General features: G+C 40.6%; 1 protein-coding gene across 4 annotated transcripts in view; it reads right to left on the bottom strand.

The window, feature by feature from the left end:
- The window catches only part of LOC123760118 (beta-1,3-galactosyltransferase 1), a 133,913-nt gene that overhangs the window by 100,643 nt on the left and 10,860 nt on the right, over nt 1-22,410 (bottom strand). For all 4 annotated transcript variants that reach the window (XM_045745607.2, XM_045745605.2, XM_069325434.1 and 1 more), the window contains exon 2: nt 12,227-12,291. The gene's annotated coding sequence lies outside the window, so the exon portion shown is untranslated. The remainder of the gene's footprint in view (nt 1-12,226; nt 12,292-22,410) is intronic.

Genomic DNA, 22,410 nt, shown 5'->3' with positions numbered 1-22,410 from the left:
TCAACAGAGTTGGAAAAGTTGTTTTACACGAGAGTTGGAAAAGAACCAAATCCCTGGCGAGCAGACACGTGGATTGGTTGGGGAGCCCACACCAGCCAATCGTTGAGGTAAGCCAAAACCCGAACCCCTAACAGACACAAACAAGTCACCAAAACCTGGGTAAGGCGTGTGAACACGTGAGATGCTAGATCCAAACCGAATGGAAGGCAACGAAAGAGATAAGCCTGACATGTTATTTTCTGTTGCCCAGTCGAAAACTTTATTAATATCTGCTTGAAGTTCTTCAATGTCTTCAGCAGAGGTAATTTTCATGCTGATTTTTATGTCATCTACAAAGGATGATACAAAGCTGTGACTTGTATTTCATCTATATCTGTTATGAGAATAAGGAAAAGCAGTGGTGCAAGGACTGTACCCTGAGGTACAGAGCTTTTAAATGCTCTTGGACTCGATTTTATATGATTGACTGTTACTCTGTGTTCTGTTCGACAGAAAACCGAGTATTCAGTGGCCGGTTATTCCCATTGACCAAATTTTGTGTGCTATCACTCCATGGTTACACTTATCGAATGCCTTTGCAAAGTCTGTGTATACCACATCTGCATTCTATTTTTCTTCTAATGCCTCAGTGACTTTGTCATAGTGGTCAAGTAGCTGTGAGAAACACGATCTTCCCGCTCTAAATCCATGTTGGCCTGGGTTGTGAAGGTCATTGGTCTCCATGAAACTGGTGACCTGACTCATATCACTCTCTCAAATACTTTTATTATGTGGGATGTTAATGCAACTAGTCTAATTCTTTGCCAATGCTTTGCTCCCTCCTTTGAGTAGAGGGGGCTGTCTACTGCTTTAAGAGTGTCTCGTATCTCCTCCGTGTCCAAGCTCTTCCTCCACACTATACTGAGTGCCTGTGCTACTGGCACCTTGCATTTCTTTATAAATATTGAGTTCTATGAATCTGGACCCAGAGCCGAGTGCATGGGCATGTTTTCAACTTCTCTTTCAAAATCTGCCACGCTCGTGTTGTTATCAGTTATATTTACAGGGTATATTTACAGGGGTTTGGATATCAGGGGTTCGGAAAATTTGTCACAGAATTTAAACAGCATTCTAATCTGTGGTTGGTTATGTCCCGATAGATTTCCTGAGAAAATATTATTATTTGCTATTCTCCATCTTAGATTAGGCGAGTTAAAGTCATCTAGGAAGATAATATCAGGTATCGGGTTTGCCAAATTATTAAGGCTATTCTCTATTTTGTTTATTTGTTCTGTGAATTCCTCAGCCATTGCATCTGGCACTTTGTATATTAGAATAATAACCAAGCTTATTTTCTCTATTTTTACTCCCAGTATTTCTACCACCTCATTTGTAGAGTTAAGGAGCTCCGAGCATACAAGGTCTTCCCTAATATACAGACCAACTCCTCCATGTAACCTATTTTCCCTATCACACCTGTACAGATTATATCCTGGTATCCAGAACTCACTGTCCAAGAATTCTGCTGCATGGGTCACTGTGAAAGCTCCAAATACTGCATTTGACTCTGTGAGGCCATTTATGATTGGTACTTTGTTTTTTGTTCTTGTTTTTAGTCCTTGTATGCTGGCCAAGATGAATGAGGTTATTCCATTTGGGGTAGTTTGATTGGGAGACACTTTTGGCAGGTCCATTATGCGTGGACATATTGAGTTTGTTCTAACAAGTGCTGATTGCTCTAGGGCAGTTGTCTGTCATAGTTGCAGTTCCTTTTTGGTGTGTAATTGTATCTGTGATTTTGGTATGCAAGTGGGTCTGTCACCCAGTTCCATACATTCTCTATGTTCCCTCTTTTGAAATCTCATTTTGCTTGGTATAAAAAATTATTTGAGTTTCCTCTAAATTCATTATCTTGCTTGCCACTCGTTTAACCACTTAACTGCGCCAAACCGAGTATTCTCGGTCGGCGGGAAGCTACGCCAACCGAGAAAACTCTGATTTTTTGGTACCCATTCTAAATGTGTATGAGGTTGGTTGTGTACGAAATGGACTCTTAGGACCTCCAATGAGAGGCAGCCATCTTGAAAAAAATTCCCAGAATGCCCTAGCACTGCTGGCTGGGTTAGTACTGAGTGAGCAACCATGGGTGGCGCACGTGCCTCTGGCTCCCAAACACCTGTCCAACGTGGAGTTGAAAGATAACGCTCTGTCGGTGAAATCCAAACCTTATTGTTTGAAGAACGTAAGGGTCATAATACTGGTGAAGCAAGGCGCAATAAGAACCTAACACAAAAGTTGGATGCAAGTGATACAGCTCCTATGAGGAAGATACAGCCAGCATATCCAGTTGTAGCTCTAAGCGTCACCCTTGCAATCCTATGCTATCTCCAATTATTTAGATGATACATAAATGAATCGTTTTCTGCGTTCAGTGATGATGCCTCTGATACAAGTAGTATAGATGAACAGTGTTAGTGGCTTCCATGGTGGTGTTTTCCATAGATATTTTCAAGAATACCTGAATCTCTTTCTGACTGACGGACACTCTTTGAGGCTAGCTGAATCTCTTTCTGACTGACGGACACTCATTGAGGCAAGCTGAATCTCTTCCTGTGTGGGACCATATAAAGCAATCTTTTCAAGACTACCTTACAAATAGATCTTTTTCCTATAATCTTTTTAATACTACCTTATGCTTTACAAGCTTGACTACATACAACCTACAAGTACTAAAGCCAAGGGTGTACGTGAGTGCGTTATTTGCAAGCGCACAGAATGAAGAAACAGGAAGCTAAAATTTATCTGTACCTGGTACAACGTGAGCGAAGTCGTGCTGTGAACCATGGACTACTTCATTGAATATTACTCGCTTCTGAAGTGCTGAGTGTGTAATACAGTATGTGAAACTATACATATTGTAATTTTAGTGAATTTTTAACATGTAATATTGCGACAGTAAACATTTATTGTGGACATATTACTGACACATGTATCACAATTTCATGGAACGTTATGAATGTTCTACTGTATACATATTGTAAAGGACACAAATATGCATCATATACGATTAAAAGCAAATCAAATCGCATTGGGAATACATAGAACAAATAATTGAAAATATATTTGTGGCAACACACTGTGTTTGAATGGTCTGCGCGACCGTGTCTGGGCGATTCATGCACGGGCGACCAGGCCCTGTTGACGTCACAACATACCTTGTCCCCACAGCCAAAGTAAGTGGAATTTGTTATTTTTACATTGACATGTTCAGGGAGGTAATTTATCATTTTACGAAGAAAAAAGAATTTTTTGGGAACACTTTATTTCATGCGCACAGGGGGCACAGGGGGAATTTCACAATAAACTCGGCGCAGCACAGTGGTTAAGTAGCGTTTTGTGCCTTTCACATGAAAAAATGGGCAGCTGAGGTTATAGCATTTTCTGTCTCTGAGTGAGGTTTGACACATATCTGGATGGAAAACCTACATGTTGATCCAAATCGACACTGTCCTTTCTTTAGCATATTTAAACATTTTTTGGGATGGTGATAACTGCATTCTAATCCTTTCTTATTTCCAGCATATCTATATCTGCATATGCCCTTTGCATAAAATTTGCACATGTCTGTCCTTCTGGTCCGAGCTCTATCGGGGACCGTTGTAATGTCTGTATCTATCGAGCTGTCAGTGCTGTCTGTTACACTTTTTAGTCTACTGTTGTCTGCATCCAGGCATACTGAATCAGAGTTTACAACTTCCTGAGTTCCTGCTTCAGTTCCTCCCTGACTATAGTCTTCACACTTGGTCTATTACAATTACAGTGGCACCTTGATTAACGAGTTTAATCTGTTCCGGCACCGAGCTCGTTATGTGGACAACTCGTCTTGCGAAACAACAACAAAACTGTCATAAAAGATGTCTGAGAACCAGCGGAAACGCTCGTTAATCAAGGAAAAGCTCGTTAGTAGAGACAAATTTTCTGCGAGTGGCTCGCTCATTACTCGAAATGCTCGTAGATAGAGCCGCACATTAATCGAGGTGCCACTGTACAGATATTGTTGTCTGTTCCCTTTATCTCAAGCACTACCCAGCTGCATGTTCTAGGGTATACTGTAGATAGCAACCTGGAGTTTAGCGTGTGGCTCCACTTCCTGGCTGTTTCCTGGATCTCTGTCACCACCAGTGTGGAGGTGCCAGTTTCCTATTTGGTGTCCTTAGTATTTCAGTATTTTACTATTTCTAATATTACAGTATATGTATATATTTAACTTGATATTCTTAACCCTTATGTGCAGGTAATTATTGTATGTTGAGGAGTTACTCACAAGTCAAGCAGGTACTTGTTGTATGTAGAGGTACTCCCAAGTCAACTGTTGTTGACCGTAACCTTCCCCTCAGGTCTCTGGGTGGATGTGTCCTGTTGCCACTTCTTTGATCTTAAACCATTAATGCCTTATTGGCTGTATACATTACCATAAGGAATTTTGATTATTTTCTGGCTTCCTCTATTGACTATTATTTATTTCTGGATTCACATTCCCGTACTTCAGTGTAAATTCACAATATATTCTCCCCGAGTACGACTCTAACCCTGATCACCTCGTGGCTAGAGAATACACATTCAAGGGGGTTGCCTTATTTTGGCACTCTTATACATCTCCACTTTTTCACATGGCAATACAGGTATTCCTACGTTTCAACTTTTGTGTGTCGTGTTACACTTCACTGTTCACTATGGTCCAAATATATCACCTATACTTTTGTAAACATGGCCTTGTGGCACTGTTCCCATGTGGATCTGTGTGGCGTTTAATCTCTTTTACACAAAGTTCTAATGTTAATCACAAAAACTGCACTATTTTCCTACGAGTCGCTATTCGCTACGAGTTGCTAGTCGCTACAAGATTCGACTATTCTTGAAAATATCTATGGAAAACACCACCATGGAAGCAGCTAACACTGTTCATCTATGCTACTTGTATTTGATGCATCATGTCAGATGTCTGAATTTCACCGACAGAGAGCGATTTTTCAACACTGCACCAGACAGGTGTTTGGGAGCCAGAGGCGTGTGCGCCACCCATGGTTTCTCACTCGGTACTATGCCAGCCAGCAGCCCTAGGACATTCTGGGAATTTTTCCAAGATGGCTGCCTCTCACTGGAGGTCCCAAGAGTTCATTTTGTACACAATCTACCACATATGCATTTTGAATGGGTACGAAATAATCAAAAGGTGCTTTTTTGGTTGGCACGGCAGTGGTTAATAATGTCTTTAACCTTGCAGTGTCTTGCATGCCATCCTCCTATCCTTTGGCAGAGAAGGCCATGCCATCCGTACCTGTCAGCAACTGCCTCGCTGCAAATACACCTGTATTCAGTGTGGGTCGAGTCGGAGAGCCACAGCAATTCAGAGGGTCTGCAGTGAGACACACATGCCGATTGCCGACATTGAGGTTGCTAATAGGAAGTCACCTCCATGGGGAGCTGCTACAGCTCTAAGTCGGCCAGTGTCATGTGGTGTTCTCGCAGTTTCTAGGCATGTCGCAGCTGCTTGGTCGACAATGGGGCAATCCCAGCTGGACTGCTCGTGAACTTCAGAAGGTGGTGGTTGGGGTGCTGGTCCTGCAAGAGAGACCCATTTGGTGGTGCTGACCATGAAGCTGGGATCATGTACCCCTGCCTGTTGACCTAGGTACTCAGGTAGGATTTCCTTCACCAGGTTGTCAGATGCCACTGAAGAGGACAGGAATGCTGGTACAGGAATTTGTGTTGATGTGCGAACACCAAGGCCGCCCGAGTCTGACAGGAGGGGAGACTCCTTTCTACCGAGTCGCTGAGAGAAAGGTCGAGCGCTTTTTCTAGCAGTGATTTCAGCAGGCTGTCTTACTCTTCTAATTTAATATTATTGAAAGATGGCAAACATCTGAGAAAGAAGGTCAGCCTGGGGAAGGGACAAGCATCTGGTGATGAGGTAAAGTGCATCATGAGCATCAATGTCTTCAATCCTCTCCTCCATCTTCTTCAGGTCAGTGATCTTACCAAGGACCTTGTCGATGGCATTCCCTCCAAGAGGAGCTAGGAGTGTGCTGTTCACAGTGTTGGTTATATGGATATCAGGCAAAACAACCTTTATTCACTCTATTATGTGCTGATTGGTGGAGGTTATTTTGCACTTGGAAGAGTTCAGGGTAATTACCCAAGTGTAGTTACAGGATGAGTGCTACGCTCGTGGTATCCCGTCTTCCCAGCACTCTGTCATATAACGCTTTGAAATTACAAAATAGAATGTTCAATAGAAAATAAATCCCCACACACTGACCATGACTCTTCCTAAAATAACAAGAGGAAACTACACAAGGCCTAATGACCAGTACATGTGGATCCCTAGAATCCTTAACCATTAATGGGATGTCTGTGTATTGTATCCTTACGTTACAGTCTTTATGTTAGGGCAAGGCCTAAACTTTCTCCTTGCTCCTGAATTATTCTGATGTCATCCAGGAGGGAATCTGGGGAGCCAGCTAGAGTACCATCATCCAAAAACCAAGAGTTGAGCTCACTGGACAGGTTATCAGTAACTTCCTTGATGACTAGGCAGAAAAGAAAATGAGCAAGGGGGTGACCCTGTTAGACACCTTCTTGTGATTCAATTTCATGTTCCCGAATAACAGAGTTAGAGCCTTACTGTAACATGAGTTTACAAACTGGTAGAGAGAAGGAAAAAGCATTGAACTGCACTGAGTGCTGCATCCCTTCTTACCATATTGAAAGCCTTTTTTTAAATCCAGTTTTATCAAGGCTTTTTCACCTGTAATGTTGGCAATGTATGCCCTAGCTGCATGAGCTGCTGCCTCACACCCTTGGGGAATGCCAAACCCAAGCTCTCTTGGCTTTTCATGTCTGCTGCTACCTTCCTAACTGTTCTAGCAGTAGGTTTAGCGATGAGGCGCCAGAGTGAATTGCCCACAGCTATCGGTCCGATTCCTTCCTCCTTTTTCCTCAGGGCACAGAAGGTAGCGCCAAAAAAGAGAGGCCGAATGGTCTCTAGTATGTTGCCAGCTAGACATGGGTTGGAGAATCTAGTTAGTTCCACCAGGAGGCTCTGTGCAATGTTTCCCAGTGCAGGGTTGACCATTTGTTTGATGTGGTTGGGTCTTAGTCCTGTGAACCCACCTGCTGATCCTGGTGGGAAGGATAAAGCTGCTTTAAGCACCACGAAATCGACCACACACACACAGGTTCTGCTCTGGTGACACCGACTAGTACTCACCTAATTGTACTCACCTAATTGTGCTTGCAGGGGTTGAGCTTTGTCTCTTTAGTCCTGCCTCTCAACTGTCAATCAACTGGTGTACAGATTCCTGAGCCTACTGGGCTCTATCATATCTACATTTGAAACTGTGTATGGAGTCAGCCTCCACCACATCACTGCCTAGTGCATTCCATTTATTAACTACTCTGACACTGAAAAAATTCTTTCTAACGTCTCTGTTGCTCATCTGGGTACTAAGTTTCCACCTGTGTCTCCTTGTTCGTGTCCCACCCGTGCTGAAGAGTTTGTCTTTGTCCACCCTGTCAATTCCCGAGAATTTTGTAGGTGGTTATCATGTCTCCCCTTACCCTTCTGTTTTCCAGGGACGTGAGGTTCAGCTCCTTTAGCCTTTCCTCGTAGCTCATACCTCTCAGTTCCGGGATGAGCCTGATGGCATACCACTGAATCTTCTCTAACTTTGTCTTGTGTTTAACTAGGTATGGACTCCAGGCTGGAGCCGCATATTCCAGGATTGGTCCGACATAAGTGGTATACAGGGTCCTGAACGATTCCTTACACAAGTTTCTAAAGGCAGTTCTTATGTTGGCCAGTCTAGCATATGCTGGTGATGATATCCTTTTGATGTGGGCCTCTGGGGACAGGTTCGGTGTGATATCAACCCCCAGATCTTTCTATTTGACTCTTGCAGGATTTCACCTCCCAGATGGTACCTTGTGTTCAGCCTCCTGCTCCCTTCGCCTAATTTCATTGCCTTACACTTCCTGAGTTGAACTTTAGCAACCATTTTCTAGACCATTCCTCCAGTTTGTCCAGGTCATCCTGTAGTCTCTGTATCTTCCGTCTTGATTCTTATAATTTTTGCATCAGCAGCAAACATCGAGAGGAATGAGTCTATACCCTCTGGAAGATCGTTCACATATATTAGAAACAGGATGGGTCCAAGTACTGAGCCCTGTGGGACTCCGCTGGTGACATCTCGCCACTCTGATGTCTCCCCCCTCACCGTTACTCGCTGTTTCCTGTTGCTAAAGTACTCCCTTATCCACTGGAGCACCTTCCCTTTTACTCCTGCCTATTGCTCCAACTTTTTTAACAGCCTTTTATGGGGTACTGTGTCAAAGGCTTTTTGGCAATCCAGGAAAATGCAGTCGGCCCACCCTTCTCTTTCCTGCCTAATTTTCGTTGCCTGGTCATAAAATTCTATTAAACCTGTGAGCCACGATTTACCATCTCTGAACCCATGTTGGTGGTGTGTTACAAAGTTATTTCCCTCCAGATGCTTTACGAGCCTTTTCCTCACGATCTTCTCCAGCACCTTGCATGGTATACAAGTTAAGGAAACTGGCCTGTAATTCAGTGCCTCTTGCCTGTCACCCTTTTTGTATATTGGGACCACGTTAGCTGTCTTCCAACTTTCTGGTAAGTCTCCTGTTTCTAGTGACCTGTTATACACCATAGAGAGTGGCACACTTAGCGCTTCTGCACCTTCCTTTAGTATCCATGGTGAGATTCTATCAGGCCCAACAGCCTTTGTCACATCCAGCTCCAGCAGACACCTTTTGACCTCATCACTGGTGAGGTCAAATTCCTCCAAGGTTGCTTGGTTTGCCGCCGCCTCATTTAGTGCAGGGGCTTCTCCTTGTTCTATTGTGAAGACCTCCTGGAATCTCTTGTTGAGTTCTTCACACACCACCTTGTCATTCTCTGTGTATCATTCTGTAATTACCTAAGTAATTACCTAAGTGTACTTACAGGATGAGAGCTACGCTCGTGCTGTCCCGTCTTCCCAGCACTCTTTGTCATATAACGCTTTGAACCTACTGACTACTACTTTGAAACTACTGACACACTGTGACATACTGTGTGTGTGTAATTACCTAAGTGTAATTACCTAAGTGTAGTTACAGGATGAGAGCTACGCTCGTGGTGTCCCGTCTTCCCAGCACTCTGTCATATAACGCTTTGAAACTACTAACGGTCTTGGCCTCCACCACCTTCTCACTTAACTTGTTCCAACCATCTACCACTCTATTTGCGAAGGTGAATTTTCTTATATTTCTTCGGAATCTGTGTTTAGCTAGTTTAAATCTATGACCTCTTGTTCTTGAAGTTCCAGGTCTCAGGAAGTCTTCCCTGTCGATTTTATCAATTCCTGTTACTATTTTGTACGTAGTGATCATATCACCTCTTTTTCTTCTGTCTTCTAGTTTTGGCATATTTAATGCTTCTAACCTCTCCTCGTAGCTCTTGCCCTTCAGTTCTGGGAGCCACTTAGTAGCATGTCTTTGCACCTTTTCCAGTTTGTTGATGTGCTTCTTAAGATGTGGGCACCACACAACAGCTGCATATTCTAGCTTTGGCCTAACAAAAGTCATGAACAATTTCTTTAGTATATCGCCATCCATGTATTTAAATGCAATTCTGAAGTTAGAAAGCATTGCATAGGTTCCTTGCACAATATTCTTTATGTGGTCCTCAGGTGATAGTTTTCTATCTAGAACCACTCCTAGATCTCTTTCTTTATCAGAATTCTTTAAAGATTTCTCACATAATATATAGGTTGTATGGGGTCTATGTTCTCCTATTCCACATTCCATAACATGACATTTATTAACATTAAATTCCATTTGCCAGGTGGTGCTCCATATACTTATTTTGTCCAGGTCTTCTTGAAGGGCATGACAATCATCTAAATTTCTTATCCTTCCTATTATCTTAGCATCATCAGCAAACATGTTCATATAATTCTGTATACCAACTGGTAGATCATTTATGTACACAATAAACATCACTGGTGCAAGAACTGAACCCTGTGGTACTCCACTTGTGACATTTCTCCATTCCGATACATTGCCTCTGATTACTGCCCTCATTTTTCTATCAGTCAGAAAATTTTTCATCCATGATAGAAGCTTACCTGTCACCCCTCCAATATTTTCCAGTTTCCAGAACAACCTCTTATGTGGAACTCTGTCGAAAGCCTTTTTTAGGTCCAGATAGATGCAGTCAACCCAACCATCTCTTTCCTGTAATATCTCTGTGGCTCGATCATAGAAACTGAGTAAATTCGATACACAGGATCTTCCAGATCGAAAACCATACTGTCTGTCTGATATTATATCATTTCTCTCCAGGTGTTCTACCCATTTAGTTTTGATTAGCTTTTCCAATACTTTCACTATTACACTTGTCAATGATACAGGTCTATAATTGAGGGGGGTCTTCCCTGCTGCCACTTTTGTAGATTGGAACTATGTTAGCCTGTTTCCACACGTCTGCTACGATTCCTGTACACAGGGATGCCTGAAAGATCAGGTGAAGTGGAATGCTGAGCTCAGATGCACATTCTCTCAGAACCCATGGTGAAACGCCATCTGGTCCAGCTGCTTTGTTCTTACCGAGCTCCTTAAGCATTTTTTCCACTTCGTCTCTAGACACTCTATGTGCTCTATGTTGTTCTCTGGAATTCTTATTGTATCTGGTTCCCTAAAGATTTCATTTTGTACAAACACACTTTGGAACTTTTCGTTTAGTGTTTCACACATTTCCTTTTCATCTTCCGTGAATCTATTTCCCATTTTCAACCTCTGAATATTATCCTTTACCGGCAATTTGTTGTTTATGAATTTATAGAATAGACCCAGGCAAAAATAAAAATAAAAACAAAACCCCTCAAGAGGACAACGTACCCCAAGGAACAGAGCCGGCTGCTGTGATTGGTGACAAGCTGTGCAGCACCCTGCGCCCCTTACCAGTGCAAAACTGCCTCTTACCCTAAGGTAAAGTAAGGAGACAAAACACCCAAGTACCCAAAGGGCGGCCGCAAAACAGAGCAGTTAACGGACCGCAGAGGCAGATCCTCTGATACTGAAGAGGAGCTCCTGGCTCTCGCACCCCTAGAGAACAAACGCCACACACAAAGCACAGCTCTGTAAAAATCTGGAGCCAGAGCACACAATCGCTGCCTATAGCATCAGCCTCAAGAATTGGAGTTGTGGAGCACCGGCACGGGGGGGGGGGGGGGGTCTGGGGCTCCCCCTTCCGACTCCCCGGGAGGGAGGGGGGGAGCTGCACAAACGATGGCGCGGCGACGGGTGACATCATATTAAGTTTGCTCGTTTTTGTTTGAGGAGTTCTATCCACTCGTTCAGCTTTTGGTTGCAATTTTCACCAGAATTGGGGTTTGTTTTGGAAAGCTTACCTTTCTGGGTGCCTAACCCAGTCGATGGCAGACATAGAATGTTTCCAACCACACGGGGGTTTCTATAGGCCATTGCTCCCCTTGCCTCTCTAGAAGGGGGCCAGGTTCTGGCTCGTGGTCCCCAGTAGGCCCAAAGAACTCCATATACATGACTGATGCCAAAGTCTGACATTAGCCTAGTAAGCTCCAGGGAGCCGTAGGGGCTCCACCCAGAAAAGATAGTAGTTAGGCTTACATAGTCATGTTGAACATGCTCAGCTCAACATTTAAAAGGCCAAACATAAGTGTTGCTTCTAAACAATTATATTGTGTATCATGACCTGTATCTAACCCCCAACATATGTTATGTCTTCAAATGATATTTAATATAACAAATAACACAAATAATATAACACAAGCAATATAAAAGATGCAACAATCATGTATTTAGATAATACTTTGAAATATTAACCAAAGTCTGTTTTGTAGTTATACAGGACAGCACACAACAAGTGTCAAAATCTTCCCCTCTGCCCCACTTCCAGGGACTGTAGCTGAACATTATCCATTTGAAATGGAATATTAGCACCATAAACATGTTTTCAATACAGTGCAATTTTATTTCACATTCACTACCCAAGCATGTCTGTTTCTGTAATATGAAAAATTATAACATCAACATTCTTTAAATTTTACTAAATAGTGATATGCTGAATAAATTTAGGCCAATTCAAGTTTCTAATAATACTTAAAACAGGTAAAAAAAATTACAAAGGAGGATGAATTATACTTACTATAATAAATGGAGAATTGCTGCTAGGAAGCAGTGTGTTATGTACCAGAAGCTTTCATCTGTGACCTGACAAAAATAGAGAAATTGTATAACAGTACTGTACTTTACTGACATTTATTCAGTATTTATACCCCCAAAAGATGTATGCCAGACCATAATTGCCCTTCACCTTCTCTTCCCCCCCCATTCTTAATGCTTGAAAAGTTTCAAGCTTTAAGAGAAGTAACTCTCTTAGCAAGTCATTCTGCTGCTTCCCAGTTTAACACTTTCGCGCTATCTGGACGCGCCGGCGCGTTCGGTTTCGTCTAACGTAAACGCATAGTGGACATAAAGTTATGTCTACTTTTAAAATATTTGTATAAAATTCAATTTTTATCCGATTTACTTTGGGTTTGTTTCAAACTGCGCGCTATGAGGCTCTCTTTCTCACCACTAGGCTGCATGGTACAATAAGTTCATGAAAGGTGTGGATAACTTCGATCAAATGGTATTTTGTCCCAAACGGGTTGCAGGTGGGTGACTTTAGCCGTTTATACTGGTAATTCTTCCCCCCATACCATGTATTATATGCATATGTCTGTTTAGGGAATTTTATTCCGATCAATATACAACCAAAAATAACTGTGTGCAACAAGTATAATCTTGACAAACATAACAAAAGTAAAAATATTTCGTGTGTGTTTGACGCTCACTGATATGTTCCAGCGTTGTTTTATATTTGTCGCTATTCTAACTTACGCTTTGTTGATATTTTTTACCTATGGGCACATAGAACATTCTATTGCAAACACATTGACATAAAAATGAATGACGTACATAGAAAATTAATGTCATGAGAGTGAAATAAGTATAAACTTTCAAAGCGCCGTGCGTCGTCCCGTCACCGATACCGGGTAACAATTTCACCACTTCCCACACTCTTGCAGGCGGGCTGCATCATTATTCTACGCTTATATTCATATCACCGTGTTGGGAATTTCATTGCGAGTCCATTGATACCAAAATTAACGCTGTAGAACAAGTGTGGAGGTGATTACAATCCCAAGAGTAAAAACATTTTGTTGCTGATGGGCGCTCATGGCGAGTCATCTACGTAGTTATTTATTTGGTGCTGGTATCCCTATATGTTTCGTGACTTATTTTACTAATGTTCTTCTAGAGAATTTTATTGCGAACACGTTGGTACCAAAATGAAATACGTAGCATGAGAACTAAGGTCAGAAGAGTAAAAAGAGTATACACATTTTTGTTTTTACGCTTAAGCGATAAAAACGCAGCGCTCGCATTCGGTTGGCTGAGTGACCTTTGCGGAGAGCGCGAAAGTGTTAACATCTGATGTGCCCATTGAAGATCATGTGCAGTCAAGCAGGGTAAGTGTGCACGCTCCAGCACTGATGCAAACTTTATCAAACTATTCCCAAAGGATTGAGGTACTTGGGAGCCAATGGAGAGTAATGAATCCAACCAAAAACAGTACATTCACTAAAAATATGGTCCTACAGACCTGTTGACATAAGTGACCACCATGTTCACAAATTTCTGACAACCACCACCAAGAGGCAGCAGCAGAAAACCCAGCTCCTATGCCCACCTCGCATACCATACTCCCTGACTCAAAAAGGCTTACCTCTTAGCATAGGAGATTTATTTATATATTTATTTATTTATATATATACAAGACGGTACATTGGGATTGTGAGGATACATAGCATAGTAATTACATTCTTGTAAAGCCACTAGTACGCGCAGCATTTCGGGTAACCAGAGATGATGTACAAAAAATAAGAGTAGTTGTGTTACCCACTCAAAGATGCTTTCATAAAACCAGAAATTCTAATCATTTTAATTCTCTCAAATATATCCCAAAAGCAAAACGTCCTTTAAATGAGTCTCACCTATGCTGCAAAGGTGTGTATGAAGGGCACTGCATGGGACAACAACAACACCCAGCAATGGGAGATGCACAAAACTGTATGATGACAGAAGTAAAGAATGGAGCTCACTACCTCTATTGCCAGTAGCCAAATGAAGCAAGAAAAAGCCTTAACCCCTTAACTGCGTTGCCTTCAAATATGACACCCCCACAGTGCGCAGGACATAAATTCTCTGGAAAAAATTCTTTTGATTGTTTAAAGTGTCAAAAACCCTTCCCTCAGTATGGGTATGTGAAAAAAAATTTGAAATTGTACTTACTTTGGCTACTATGGGGTCCGGAAGTTGACGCGTGACGTCATCATTCCCTAATCGCCCGTGACGCATGCTTCCGGGGCCAGTAGGGCACCTGGGGCGGGGCGCGCGAGTTGCCGCGAATATATTTTTGTTCATTTTTTGCGCACAGTTCCAAATACAATTTATTTGTTTTTACGTGCTAATCCTATGTATAGTGAACACGTACACTATATTATGGCAGTAAAACATCCGTACTGTCCGAAGACACTGTTACGTGCATGACACTTGTGTACACATATGCTGCACATACTATGTATCATGCTAATTTATGTATATATACAATCTATTTACACACTATACACTGTCACACACTATATACATTCACCATCAACACGCTCAGAACACCTAGAGTGAGAGCAGCCACACCCAGCCAGTTTCCCTCACTCCAACATCTTGCTCGCCAACATTGCTCCTCCCACCATTCTGTTATTGTTCTTATTACACATGTTCTATATACCTATCTACATGTTTTATTTACCAAAACTATGCAAGTATGCTGGTATTGTGTCCAAACAGTACAGTTGCCACCATACACTGCATGAAAAATCACACAGCAGACGACGCTACGATTACTACGTAACCTCCCTCACCAAAATAGCTCCTCTCAACATTCTCCTGTTGCTGTTATTACACTATATACACACTGTATATACCCATGTACATATGTGTTGCCCATAGCGAACCACTAAGCTAGTATTGAGCAAAACAAGAGTGGCAGCCACACACACACAATGAGGCTACCTCAATTCTCGCCCTCCCTCCCTCACCAAAATTCCTCCTTCCACAATACTATGCACAATGCTAATTATAACCACAATCCTGCTATTATCACAATCCTGGTCACTAATACCTGTAAATGAATAATTGACTACACGTTTATTTTGAAAAGGAACCTAAGAAATCATTTGAAGATTCCTAGATGGACGAAATAATGCTGTGGTGCTGTGGCTAGCGCTGTGAACATCGTGAACAGCATTGAATCACTGATATTTGAACATTGTACCCAGTCATTATCACACTCAGGCTCTCCTATAACACTATCATGGCTAAATAATACGAGTTATATATATATTTTTACATTATTAGGCGATGCTGTGGTCACACGCTGAACAGCAATGCTGTGCACTCATGCTGCGAGCACCAGCCTTGGTTGCTCACACACTACTACGATTTTTTTTAAAGATGGCGTCTGTTTACAAGAGCCCTGAGGAAGCCGATGTGAACCCCATGTAGCCACGGGAGTTTTGAATGGAACATGAAAAATACAAATACCTGGAGGCGCGTTGCGCAAACCAGACATGAGCCTGCGTTGCACAGTTTAAGGGTTAAAAGTAAAATCCATAGAAGGACAAACACGAAAATGCTCCAAATACAAAAATCAAGATTTGAATGAAATGAAATGCCCTTTCCTGGTGAGCACACCAGTACCTCCCGAAGCTAGAGCACTGGTACCAGTTTGTTAAGCCTTGTGAAATTACACAAGGCTTCCAATTCCAAGACTTACTCAGACCAACAGGGAGCCAAAACCAGAATCTAGCTAACTTTACAAGGCAAGAGGAAGGGAGATTAGGCATAAGACCTACCAAAAACAAAATACACCAGAAAGCTTAGTTGCAATAGCTCAATAGCTTTAAAATAGCAACCCTAGCTGTTAACCTTAACACTGGGGTTACAGCAACCTGTCCTCTTACAAATAACCACGATGGTGCAGATGAAACAAATGAAAAGCATACGTTGCTTTTCACTCTTATGCTCTACGACCAAAAATTGCTGTAATCCAAAATGGAAATTTATTTTCCAAATGACATAGACCCAAAACAGCAAGGAGCTCTGGAATGTTAGGTGGGCAGCAAGTTCTCCTAAAGTTTCAAAACATAATGAAAACTAAATTTAAACAGTCCTTTCCTTACCTAACTAACTCAGAAGACCCAAAACAGAAAACAGGACAGTACGTCACTTTTGCGAGCCAATTCCATTTTCAATTATGGCAATTTTTGGCTGTAGGTCGCATACAAGCAAAAAGTGATGTTATTTGTACGAGGACTAGTTGGTTGCAGTGAAGAGAGAAGGGAGATACCAATCAGAAAAACTAGTAAACAAAACCCCAGGATAGGATGCCAGAAACCCACACCTGAACAGGTGTGGGGATAAAAGATCCACAGCCCCAAAAACCAGCCCCCTTGTATAAGGGCATGACTTTTTACTCGTCCTTACTTAATAAATAAGGGAAAGGTGAATATAATGATCGCTAGGGCCAGTAAGCCTCCACAGAGGGCAATAAAACTGTTATTTTATGATTAAATATGTTTTATAATGAGAGTGTATAGGTACAATTATTTAATTATTGTTAAAACACTGCACAAACCTTTATGACATTTTTCTTTCTTCCAATTTGTTCAATATTTATTCTTCATTTGCCTTATAGCAAAAGGTTCGTTTGGTGGTCGGTAGGTAGGCTGCTCCATGTTAAATAAAATCAAAATCAAAATAAAAAGAAGTTTAAACAATTTGGAAAATGGACAAATGCCATAAAGATTCGTTCAGTGTTTGACGGGTAAGCTGCTCCATTATAACAATCTTTCTTTGTTTCAAATGTGTTCCATATGTTTTGTATTTTTCATTTACGTCTCAATAATGGAGCAGCCTACCCGACAAACACTGAACGAACCTTTATGGCATTTGTCCATTTTTCAAATTGTTTCAACTGTTTATATTCTTCATTTTTTTTTATTTAAGAAACATGGAGCAGCCTATCTGTAGACAACCAAATGAACCTTTTTGACATTTGTTCTGGCTTTAAAAATTCTTCATTTTTTTTATTATTTTCGTTTTTTTATGTAAGAAACATGGAGCAGCCTACCTGCCGACCACCAAACGAACCTTTTGCTATAAGACAAATGAAAAATAAACATTGAACAAATTTGAAGAACGAAAAATATCAAAGGTTTGTGCAGTGTATGTACGGTAGGCAGCTCCATTATTGAGACGTAAATGACAAATACAAAAACGGAACACATTTGAAACAAAGAAAGATTGTTACAATGGAGCAGCCTACCTACCAAACACCGAACGAACATTTTTGACATTTGTTGTATCTGAAATTTCATTTCTTTTTTCTACAAAAATGTCAATGTTTTGCAACATCTAAGCAGTCACCCCTTTATATCCCGGCATCATTAGCATCTTTAAACAAGAACAACATAATTTATTTGCATCCTCGGAGGCATCCAAGAATGTGCAAGAAGCAGTGCGACCCCACCATGTGGTGTTGACATTACTCAAAACGCACATTCGTCATACGAGACAATTTGTCGCCGATCGGGCCGGTCGTTACCCAAAATGTTCACCATTTGGGGCGATCGTTATGCGAGGTACCACTGTACAAAAAAAAAAAGGAATGAGCTTCAGCCACATACACATGGGGTCCACAGTTCAAGTCTCTTAGAGCCCAGGTGAATGAAGTATACAAGATGTGGTACGAGTGAAAGAAGTGAATATGAAATGCAGAGTGGGAACACAATACAGTTTGGCATGATAGACAAGATTGCAGAATACCCATGAAACATTTAATGAGATGGTTGTACAAGGTTTCAAGTTGGAAATCATATGGTAATAACCAGTATCTTCGAAGAGAAGAGTAGATATTTTATCAAAGTTGGGTAAGAAAGGGGGGAATAAAGGAGCTCTAAAGAGTTAAAGGTTTGTGTTGAGATAAAACCTGGAAAAAAAAAACAAATGTCACCTACTATAATTGGCAGCTCCCAGAAGGAAATATGGTGACATGGCTACAAATGATAATGTTTATTCAAAAGCAGTGTGCATACAAAAAACATAAGAGTAATGTACAATTGTAGGGACAGGAGTTACAAATACTAATGAAGCCAATATAATGCAAAGCATTTCCTGCCAAACTTAAAATAATATAAACAACATTTACATAAAGGTGTAAGGGGATAAGACATTTAATACTCAGGGAGACTTAAGCTAACAAATTGAGAAAGATCATGAAAAATAACAAATGAATGCAAAAAATGTGATACCTAAGGATGAGGCATAGACTATTACAATATGGAGTCAGTAGTACTAGCAACAGTACAGTACAATAGTTTATTTACATTAATAACAGAATGGAAAACCAAGGTGTAAATTAGAAAAGCAGCTGGACTTTCTCATAACATTTTCTTGGAACATAACAGTGATATAGTATACAGTAATTTAGGTTTAATGGGACCAGCATTTAAGGGGAGAGAAAAAAAAAAAAAAAAAAAAATTGTTCAATTTCAATCAAATTATTTGCTAGTTGTATATGAAGAGCTTCAACTGGTTCAAGTCTCAGCATCGTAGCATAAATAGGAAATTAAAAAAACCTATTATTCAACAAATTTTCAACACTTTTTAAAATGCCAGGACAAACACAAGTTTGTTTAAGCCGACAGTAAAGTAAAGTCGGCTTTAAGTAAGCCGACAGCCGAGTGTCATTTCTATGACACTCGGCTATCACATTAGCATATAATAAAGGATTTTTATTAGCAATTTTATATAAAAAAAATTGTTTAGTGCAATAATACAATTTTTCAATGTTTCCCCCCAGAAATATGTAACAAACTGATGTTTATAAATATTTATAAAATCAATAAATGGACATAGGAACAAAGTGTTTAATGGGGATTGTAGAAGCACAAATTCTACATATAATGTGTAATTTTCATGTAAAGTGATTAATAAATGAAAGAGTCCAATGCACCATGAAGTTGTAAATTACTTGAGTAAAATAAGTTTAAAGTTTGGCCACCTGTGGCTGAGGTTGACATCAACCGATTCCTTTCAAAATGGACACCCTTGCAGAGAGGCATGCGGTCAGTATATATCTGAGTATATACTGTGAAAGGTGAGGTGTAATAGAGGGCATGTAATAGGAATAAGGACATAGGTAACTGCAGAAGACCTATTGGCCCATACAAGGCAGCTCCTATTTATACCCAGCCAATAAGAAGGGGATAGTAATAGGAATAGGCAAGGGATCGTAAGAAAAAACAAGGGAAAGAAAAAAGAAAGAAGGAAAGAGAAAGAAAGATAAATGAAAGGGTAAGCTTTATGTTAGGTCACGTTTATTAGATGACGAAACATCGTCGTCCCTTCACTTTCTAGTGTGGTTCGGTCAACAGTGAATATTATTTATGCACAAGAAGTTATTTTCTATGTTATTACGAAAAAATTTACGTTCAGAAAGTATGGCGCAATACCCTTCCGGGCACCAGAGCCATGGGTCACCACATTCTGTACAATTGCGGCTGCAAATTTACCATAAATACGCAAGTTTTCATCATAAAAATAATCAGTTTGCACCACTGTGTTGCCACGGTGGGGCCTGACAGCTGAGCGGACAGTGCTTCGGATTCGTAATCCCGAGGTTCCGGGCTCGATCCGCAGTGAGGCGGAGACAAATGGGCAGAGTTTCTTTCACTCTGATGCCCCCGTTACCTAGCAGTAAATAGGTACCAGGGAGTTAGACAGCTGCTACGGGCTGGGATGAGTAACGAAAAGGAGGCCTGGAAGAGGACTGGGCTGCAGGGACGCTAAGCCCTGAAATCATCTCAAGATAACCTTAAGATAGATGCCCGGGCTGCTCACTCCAGAGTCGGTACCATAAATGGTGCTGTAACTCGTCTTCTCGCCCGATATATCGCTTTAAGGATTCCAGAGAACAACATAGAGCACATAGAGGTGTCTAGAGACAAAGTGGAAAAAATGCTCATGGAGCTAAGTAAGAACAAAGCAGTTGGTCCAGATGGAGTTTCACCATGGGTTCTGAGAGAATGTGCACTCGAGCTTAGCATTCCACTTCAACAGATTTTTCAGGCATCCCTGTGTAAAGGAGTTGTGGCTGATGTGTGGAAAAAGGCTAACATCGTTCTAATCTACAAAAGTAGCAGCAGGGAAGACCCCCTCAATTATAGACCTGTATCATTGACTAATGTAATTGTGAAAATATTGGAAAAAATAATTAAAACTAAATGGGTAGAACACCTGGAAAAAAACGATATAATATCAGACAGTATGGTTTTCGATCTGGAAGATCCTGTGTAACAAATTTACTTAGTTTCTATGATCGAGCCACAGAGATTTTACAGAAAAGAGAGGGTTGGGTTGACTGCATCTATCTGGACCTAAAAAAGGTTTTTGACAGAGTTCCACATAAGAGGTTGTTCTGGAAACAGGAACATATTGGAGGGATGACAGGTAAGCTTCTAACATGGATGAAAAATTTCCTGATAGAAAATTGAGGGCTGTAATCAGAGGCAATGTATCGGATTGGAGGAATGTCACAAGTGCAGTGACGGGTTCAGTTCTTGCACCGGTAATGTTCATTGTCTACATAAACGATCTACCAGATGGAATACAGAATTATATGAACATGTTTGCTGATGATGCTAAGATAATAGGGAAGATAAACTTAGAGGATTGTCATGCCCCTTCAAGAAGACCTGGACAAAATATATATATGGAGCATCACTTGGCAAATGGAATTTAATGTGAATAAATGCCATGTTATGGAATGTGGAATTGGAGAAGAGAGACCCCACACAACCTATAAATTATGTGAGAAATCTTTAAAGAATTCTGACAGATCTAGGGGTGGTTCTAGATAGAAAACTGTCACCTGAGGACCATTAAGAACATTGTGCGAGGAGCCTATGCTACACTTTCTAACTTCAGAATTGCTTTTAAATACATGGATGGCAAAATAACTAAAGAAACTGTTCACGACTTTTGTAAGACCAAAGCTGGAATATACGGCAGTTGTATGGTGCCCATATTTTAAGAAGCACATCAACAAACTGGAAAAGGTGCAAAGTGGCTCCCAGAACTGAAGGACAAGAACTACGAGGAGAGGTTAGAGGCATTAAATATGCAAAAACTAGAAGATAGAAGAAAAAGAGGCGATATGATGACTACGTACAAAATAGTGACAGGAATCGATAAAATTGATAGGGAAGAATTCCCGAGACACGGAACTTCAAGAACAAGAGGCCATAGACAGACAGGTGGCGTTTTTTCTGGAAAATTAAGTTGTTCAATGTCAACCAATATTTTTTTGACTAGTTGTATATGAAAAGGCTGCAATTGTTCCAAGTTTCAGTACTGTAGCCTAAATAGTAACGGAGATTTTTATTTTTGTATTTTTTTCCAACGAATTTTACACATTTTCAAGTGTATACAGTATTTACAACCACACCTTTCAGATATAATCATTCTGACACTTTTCTGACACATTAGCATATAATAAAGGATCTGTAGAAGGGGATTTTCCAAAACGCCTTTAGTTTTCCTAATACAAATAGTCAAAGTTCCCCAAAAACTATGCAAATATATCATGTTTATTGCTACATAAAATCAATAAATGAACTCGGGGAAAAAATGCTTCCAACAGATTTTAGTGACAAACTTTACATATAAGGTGTAAGTTTCATGTAAATTGAATAAAAAATGAAAGATATTTGAACGTTTATGTTACTTGAAAATAAATATGTAAAAAATAAAGTCTAAGGTGTTGCCATCTGTGACTAGAGGGCAACATCAACCAATTTCCTCCAAAATTGGCACCCTTACAGATAGGCTTACGTGCAGTCACGTGTATAAGTTTCATGCAAATTGCCCTATAAACAAAAGAGATAAAAAAAAAAAAAAACTAACTAAATTTTTAATTAATAATACTAATTATAATTTGTTTTTAATATATGCTATTGTGATATTTGAGTCATAGACATGATTTCAGTTGACACTTTTGTTTGATAATCGCTTTTGACCATTTTGGAACATTTTTGACACATAATTCAATATTTTTTTTCTCCCTTCCAATTTATGCTACGATGCCGAGACTTGGGCCTGATGAAACCCTTTTCATATACAACTTGTCCAAAAAGTTTGATTGAAATCGAACGAGATTTCATTTAT

The sequence above is a fragment of the Procambarus clarkii genome, chromosome 16 (assembly GCF_040958095.1).
Source record: "Procambarus clarkii isolate CNS0578487 chromosome 16, FALCON_Pclarkii_2.0, whole genome shotgun sequence".
NCBI classification, from domain to species: Eukaryota; Metazoa; Arthropoda; class Malacostraca; order Decapoda; family Cambaridae; genus Procambarus; species Procambarus clarkii.
This window is presented reverse-complemented; position numbering and strand designations above follow the sequence as displayed.